General features: G+C 35.7%; 1 protein-coding gene across 1 annotated transcript in view; it reads left to right on the top strand.

The window, feature by feature from the left end:
* Positions 1 to 8,554, top strand: part of LOC106874860 (endoplasmic reticulum junction formation protein lunapark-A) — a 99,611-nt gene that overhangs the window by 6,130 nt on the left and 84,927 nt on the right. The gene's annotated exons all lie outside the window — the stretch shown is intronic.

Genomic DNA, 8,554 nt, shown 5'->3' with positions numbered 1-8,554 from the left:
TATATATATATATATATATATATATATATATATATATATCTGATTTACCATGCTTGCATGGTTTGGCTGAGTTCTTTTCAACATACTGTCGTTTGGTGCATTCCTTTTTAATCCCCTTTGTGAAGTTTAACATTGTGATATCAGCTTTGTCTACTCCTAGCCATATGTTCCTTGTTCAACCTCTTTTTTAGTTTTCTTCCTCTTGGATCTCCTGGCACTTCTTTACTCATCTGTTATCATCCCTATGCCATTTCCTTTGCCCATCCTTCTTTGTGTTCAGTCCATGTTTTATTACAATTCAGCATTGCATTTTGTACACAACGTGTAATGAGATAACCCTAACGATGCCAGCCGAGGTAATAAATTACCTGTAATTTTCTGCTTCTCATTCTGGTTATTTTGCATTCAGAGCACCACTGATGATCAGGTTGCTAAGTAACAAGCTATAAACTATTTCTATGGTGCCTGCCAAACATCAAAAGGGAGTTATTTTACTAATGTTCCGATTATTAACTACTTTTGTACATCTGCTTCATACAGATTCTTTATTCAATGACACCTACCTGTAATTTCAGTACACTTCTTGTGCACCCATAGCTCACCATGTATAGTGTATGGAGATTTTTCCCTATTTTTTTTTTCTGTATACTGAGCACAACCATTTCTCCAGCCTGAGATTGATCTCTGTTGTTGGGGAGATGCAGTTGAGTGGGGTATGGTAAGATTTTTAGAAGCTCAAGCTTTTGTTCTCTCATTGGATTGTTCAGAATGTCATGGAGAAACTGTTAACTTCCTCTGAGCACATGAGATAAACTTGTTTAGTAAAGCCAAAAGAATTAGCAACAAATGCAGATTACCTTCTAGCTCTCTCTCCTCTCTCTCTCTGTTTCACTTCTCGTATGTCACTCGACAAAGGGTCATAAGCCTTTTGGGGCCAGCCAGAGCCTTGTGAGTAGATTTGGTTGAAGGAAAATGAAAGCCCATTACATATATGTATGTATATATGGGTGTGTATGTTCCTTCTTGACATTGGAGGTGTGACTGAAGCTTACTTCTCAACCATATTGTCCTAGATTCAGTTTCATTATGCAACATGTTGGGCAAGTACCTTCTACTATAGCTCTAAGGCCAACCAAGGCCATGTGAATGAATTTGGTGGAAGGAAACTGAAAAGAAACGTGTTGTATATGCATGTTTGTGAGTACCCTGGCCTTGACATCATGTGATGGTTGTAAATGAGTGTCATCATACAAGCAGTGTCATTCCTCTCCAATCTTCTGTGAAAACCTGTCTAGCCATGCTTGGAAATAGGTGAGGTTTGGTGATGGGATGGGTATCCAACCATAGAATATCGGTTTGAATAAATTCAGTCTAACCCATGCAAGCATGGAAAAATATATATTAGAACAATGATGATGATATATGTATGTGTTCATGCACTGTATTTTATTAACTCTTAGCACATTCGGCTATAATGGACTAATACTTGATCATATTACAGTGTGTCACAATTTTCTGATACATTATTCCACTGTTTCTCAACATTTATAATATTTGCACAAGCTCCACTCAATAAACACTCCTAACACTTGACTTACACTTCATATTATATTATATTATACAGTTTATATTTTGTATTAGACTTTCAGAACACATAGTAACATTATTCTAGAAAATAGTAGCCCATCTAGGTATACAACTGTAAAGCACCTTAACTGTATTCAAGTAGTTGACATTACTTTCCAAATATTACTCACTTATTTCTCCTTCAAGGTGGTGCCTCAGAATGGTTGTAGTCCAATGATGAGTAAAAGATAGTTGATGATATGACTTTAGACTCTTGCCTATGATCTCTTACCTTTGCACTTTGGTGGGGTGGTAGTGGTGGTGGTGGCAGTCTCCCTCCTTCACTCATCTTTATCTCTTTTTCTTCCATCTTTCATCTTTCCACTCACCTTTACTCCTCACTTACTCATGAATAGTATGGGGGTCTATTTGCACTTAATCTGTGAACCCCAAATAGCTCCCTCATCACTCTGTCACCTTCACCTTTTATTAAGCCTGTGTATAAGAAACTTCTTCAGACTATCCGCTTCACTCTGCCTGAATGAAGAGAATAGTCCGAGGACTGCATTGTGCTCCAGTATCTTCTTTGGCAAGTGTTTCTACGGCTGAATGTCACTCCTAATGGGACTGCATTGAACTTTCTGTACATTTTACACTCTGATTCCATCTTTTGAGTACTGCCAGCCATCACTCTCTCTCCCTTGGGTCGCCTACTCTTACCTTTGTCCACCCAGGAATATACTAGAAAACACTTGCCCAAGGCACTATATATGGTTGTATACATAGTATTTGTGTGTATCTCATTCATCATCCTCATTTAACATTGACATTTTTATACTTGAATGGCTCAGATGGAATTTGTTGATTTGTTGAGGCAGATTTTCTGTGGCTGGATGCCCTTCTTGTTGCCAATCCTCACCTGTTTCTAAGCACAGTAATATTTCTCTTTGAACAAAAATATTTTTCATGGAAGACTGGAAATGAACAACATTGCTTGTTTGATGGTGATGCTCATTTGCATCCATCACATAATGTCAAGGGAGGGGGTACTCACATATACATAGATGGCAGGCTTCTTTTCAGTTTCTTTTTTGCCAAATCCCCCGACAAGTCTTTGGTTGACCTGGAGCTATAGTAGAAGGTACTTACCCAAGGTCATATAGTTGAAAGGTAAGCTTCTTAAACACACAGCCACACCTGTTCCCCCTGTTGCTTCCTGTAGTGGAAGTGTGTGGCTTATTGGTTAAGGTGTTGGACTCATGATTGTAAGATTGTGGTTTTGATTCTTGGACCAGGCAACGCGTTGTGTTCTTGAGCAAAACACTTCATTTCACATTGCTCCAGTCCACTCAGTTGGCAAAAATGAGTAATCCTGTGACGGACTCGTGTCCCATCCAGGTGGGGAATATATACACCATGGAAACTTGGAACCTGGTCCTTATGATTTGGTATGACTTGAGAAGGAAAAAGAGAGAGAGAGAGAGATGTTGCCTCCTGTATGTGTGTGTATACATATACACACACACACTTTTAACTAGCATTAACAGGCTAAGAGTGCATGGCAAAGGAGAAAAGCGGTTACAAATATCATACTTTGCAACATCTGCAGGCTTTGCAAATTGTTGGCGGGACTCAAATGTCACACTTGACATATGCATTATGTCTGACAAAGAAAGTGTAGGTTGTTGGATCTTCATACATTGACACCAATGGGAGAGTCCATCATGCGCGCACACGCACAGACACTGTATTCTAACATCTGCCTGGAACAAGATAGAATGTGTAGTATCATTTTCTGTTAGTTGATATCATCATTCTTTTGTGTCTGCATTTTTGTTTTCTCTTTGATAATGATACAAGAAACACTATATGTTGAGTTATTTGCCTACTAGAAATGAAAAAATAATGACAGACTACTACAAAACAATTATTAAAATCAATTATATAAACCAGTTAGTTTAGAGTGCTAAATTATATATAAATAGTAACAAGTATTTAAGAAATTTCACCAATGGAAAAAAAATGGATTTCTTTGTTTTATGGTGATGTTTGATTTATAGGTTATTGGCTTAGTTTACTAAGAAAATATATCAGTGGCTTAGCATGGCTATGTAGTCAAGAAGTTTGCTTCCCAACCATGTGGTTTCAGGTTCAGTCTCCCTGCATGACACCTTGAGCAAGTATCTTCTAGACCTGAACTGACCAAGACCTTGTGAGTGGATATGATAGACAAAAACCAAAAAAGGTTCATCATGTGTGTTTGTTTGGGTCTTCTTGTCTTGACATCAAGTTATAGTTGTAAATGAGCAACACTGTCAAATAAGGAGTGTCTTCAGTTTCCGATTTTTCATGTAAACATTTCCAGCCAAGGGGAAATATCTCGCTTGGAAGCAGGTGGTGGTTAGTGACAGAAAGCTCATCCAGTCATAGAAAATCTGCTTCAACAAATTCTATCTGACACATGCAAGCAAGCAAAAGTGAAAGTTAAAATGATGATATTAACATAATCATGCCCTTAAGATGTTTGTTTTGTAAGCACATGGTTCTGGGTTTAATTCCAAGTTGTAACATCTTGGGCAAGTGTTTTCTAACCTTACTGCAGGTTGACCCAATCTTCTGTAAGCGAAATTGGGTAGATGGAAATAGTTAGATGGACTGTACTTGTTCTTGAATGGTAGACCTAGTCTTTCTGCTAGTCTCACACTTCTATCTGAGTTCACTTTGCTGCATTCACTCAGGCCAGTTATCTAGTTTGAGGATAACTCAATGTTTCTTAATGTACTAAGCCTGGTTTGAAGATAAATCAGTGCTTCTTAGTGCACCAAGCCTTGTGTTGTGTTTTTTTTTTCCATACTTTTCCATTAGTTTCAGAGGATTTTCATAAATTGACGAGCACTGTTTGTCATTCTTTGACTTAGCTACAAATAAGGTTGAATATAAGTACTAGAATAGCAAATTAAACACAGTTCCAGAAGGAACCTACAAGAGTGCCTCATAATGTTATCTTAACTTAGCTAGGAATTTGCTAGAAATAGTAGCTGAATCTCTCTTAATCATACCCTATCATCTTTTTAAAAAAATAGGACACATTGAATAGTGTTGTTCTAGATACATTATGCAGGAATAAAAGATGGCATGGTCATGGCTGAAATGTCTTTTATCACCGGTTTACTTAAACTGGACTGAACTAGGGCTAAATAACAACAACTAGTGCCGTCTTAAGGCATGGGCACACTGGGTGGTTGTCTTAGGGCCCCATGGGTCTAGGGGCCTTGAAACAACTGCTACTGGGCTCATTGTACTGGTTTGCCCAGAAGCTTTTGATACTACTAACACATCCTTGACCACAGCAACTACAAATACATAGAGAATTGTTCCAACAGAATTTAAAAAAATTACCTTTATCAATTCAATTTCAAGACATTTTATTGTTTGGTCTTACAAAGGACATTCAGCTGTAGAAACCATACCAAAGAAGACACTGGAGCATGATGCAGTTCATAGGCCTATCAGATCCCGTCAAACTGCCCATCTGAAGCCAGCACAGAAGATTGATGTTAAATGGTGATAATGAAAAATAATACAGGAAAGTCACTCTAAGTGAATCAGATGACAAAACATATTAATTTCTGGCAGTAAAATACTCTCATAAACTTGTAATTGCCTGTAAATGAAATATATTTGCGAACTATTGACATAATTAATACTGAGAAAACATTTACCAGGTAAAATATGAGGTAACATAAAGGAGAGTAGTTGGGGAGTTTTTTTTTTTTTTTGTAATAGATTCATACATCTACTGACTTGTATGCAAATATTAATAAAATTAAAACTTTTTAAATATTGTTTCAAATAAAATAAAATAATATATAAGAAAAATATCCACCTAAATAATGAAAAATTAGTATAATTGAATAAGAATTTTTTTTAAAGCATAATTCTAAATGAAAGGAAATACTTTTTAATAATTGGGTCTAATATTGATTACTGCTAATTGGTTTAAGTCATTACTTAAATATAAATCGTTATAAAACTTTAACAAATGAAAAATATTGAGATTTTTTTTTTAGAATCCTTCAGACTGAAGCCTTTAGCAGTCGCTTAACTAGCTTATGCCTAAATCTGGCCCTGCATTCAGCCATTGTAGTGATTATGCATTTCAAAGAAACAAGATAGCACAGAAAATGATATGGCAAATAGCATAGTTTCTAAAAATAGAACATTTGCTAAAGTAAAAATAATGTATAATAATGTATGTTCTGTAATTAGTTTCCTTTTTCTTGGAGATTCATTTGTCTGAGCACTTGGCCTATTGACTTATATTAGAACTAGGCTCTTGAATGTCCTACTCCATATTTTGTGAACATGATATTTTAAGAGAGAGAGCAAAATAGGGTGTCATAAACAATATAGTGTGTTTTAAGACATTGAATAAATATGAATTAATGGGTGGTGGTGGTGGAGAATGAAATCTTTATAGATATAAATATACTTAAAAATAGTTTTTTAAAACCTGTTGATACTAGAAATATCAACTTTTACAGAAATGAAAAGTCTTAAATGTATCATAATTGTAAGAATTTAAATGTGACATTGAAAAAAATTAGGATTATTCAGTTTAAATATAAATTTTTATTTCATATATTTTTCAGTATTTTAACTTTGTTGATCTGTTTACATTTAGAACATTTCCATAGAAGCATTGTGAAATATGTAAATAAGTCTTCTATAAATGATGTAATCCCAAATGCCATTCTAGCTGTAAAATGTAGCTCATATAATCACGGCATGGCTGTATGGTTATGATATTTATTTCCCAACTATACTAGTTTCAGATCCAGTCTGACTTTGCAACATCTTGGGCAAGTGTCTTCTACTATATATAACCCCAGGCCAACCAAAACCTTGTGAGTAAATATGATTAGATAGAAACTGAAAGAAGCTCATGGTGAAACTTTTATTCATGATTTAACTTAAGTGAAACAGTTTTTGGCAATGAATCAAGGCTGAATTGCATATTTCGTTTGCATAATTTATTTTTTAGATAATTAAATGTTTCTAATTTATTTCTTAATTCTCTTGGTAGTTGTATTAGTTATAGTATCAGTCTTGTTTTGTCTCTTTTTTGTCTTTTTAGTAAAGGTATATTTATAGGTGCAGACACTGATACCAACAGCCAAGCAGGGATCTTTAGTACTATACATAAAAATATTACAGTATCAAGTATCACAAAACTCTAAATATTGAAGACTTTGCATTAGATAAGTCATTGTTACACACACATACACAACTATACCGATCATTTTTGATATAAAATTGTTTTTCTGTATTTTGGATTTTTAATAAATAGTGACAGCACTTCCCCCACAACTCTTTAGTGTTTAAACCAGTCATATCAACTCCAAATATTCCACCTATTTTATGTTCCAACCAACTAGATCCAGCCTCTCACACCTACTCTACAAGGTCATCTAAAAATAAACAATCCCATCACCAACATCTTGAAGCTACAAAATAATGCATGATTAATTCAAAACAATGTAGATAAGTAAATATTACATTTGACAGAGTAATCTGAATGCTAAAAGGTTAAATATCACAGTTGATAGATTCTAATGGTGTTGGGTGCAAATCAAGAGTTTTGCGACTAAGCTGATTTAAATGATTAAGATAGCTTTTCTGTGTTTTGTCTCCTTACCTAACCAACTGTCATTTCAGGGTTAATTAGTCTGGTCTCTTGTCTGATCTGTCTAATTGGTTAGATTATTATTAATTCATAGATAATTTACCCTGTATTCTCTGATTAGCTGAACTGTGTGTAGAAATAAGTAATATGTCTGCATAAACTACCTGTGATAAGGTCCATTATATTTAACACATTTAAATGTTTGATTGATGTTGAATTTATGACTTATGTTCTAAGCTTTAGTTATTTGGCCTGCACTAATTTATATTGAACTTTACAAAGCATGTGCCATTAGCATAAATATAACATTGCCATTAAAATATATTTTGAAAATTATTGCTTTCTTCTGAAGGGAATTGGTTGAACACTTTTATATATATATATATTTATGCCGATGACAGTACCACCTGATTGGCACTCGTGCCAGTAGAACATTAAAAGCATATTCAAGCATGATCGTTGCCAGGGCCACAGATTGGTGCCCATGCCGGTGGCACGTGAAAAACAACATTCAAGCGTGGTTGTTGCCAGAGCTGCTGGACTGGCTCCCGTGCAGGTAGCATGTAAAATCACCTTTTGAGCGTGGTCGTTGCCAGAACAGCCTGACTGGCCCTTGTGCTGGTGGCATGTAAAAAGCATCCACTACACTCTCGGAGTGGTTGGCATTAGGAAGGGCGAAACTTTGCCAGATCAGATTGAGCCTGGTGCAGCCTCTGACTCACCAGTCCTCAGTCAAACCGTCCAACCTATGCCAGCATGGAAAGCGAATGTTAAAAGATGATGATGATATATATGTTTGTCTGTGTGCATGTGTTAGGTTCAAGTTTACAGAAAACAAAAGATGAAGACAGATTAGGGAACAACAAGCAGGTGTATTAGTTTAACTGTTGGGAAGAATGGAAAAATCTTTGACATATTGAGCCTATGCTGTTCAACAGAAAGGACTATATACATGTATATATATAATGTTAGCTGTTCAATCCTTATATTTAAAACTAATGAATGAAATAATACATTCAGAATTTTAACTTGTTTTATTTCTGATTTATCCCTCCTCTTTTCTCGCTACCCTTCCTTCATTGGTAAAACAGAACTCAAAGCATGAGTATATATATATCATCATCATCATCATCATCGTTTAACGTCCGCTTTCCATGCTAGCATGGGTTGGACGATTTGACTGAGGACTGGTGAAACCGGATGGCAACACCAGGCTCCAGTCTAATTTGGCAGAGTTTCTACAGCTGGATGCCCTTCCTAACGCCAACCACTCAGAGAGTGTAGTGGGTGCTTTTATGTGTC

This window comes from Octopus bimaculoides, chromosome 4, assembly GCF_001194135.2.
Source record: "Octopus bimaculoides isolate UCB-OBI-ISO-001 chromosome 4, ASM119413v2, whole genome shotgun sequence".
In the NCBI taxonomy this organism is placed as follows: Eukaryota; Metazoa; Mollusca; class Cephalopoda; order Octopoda; family Octopodidae; genus Octopus; species Octopus bimaculoides.
Note: the sequence above shows the minus strand (reverse complement) of the source record. Positions and strands in the feature narration are given on the sequence as shown.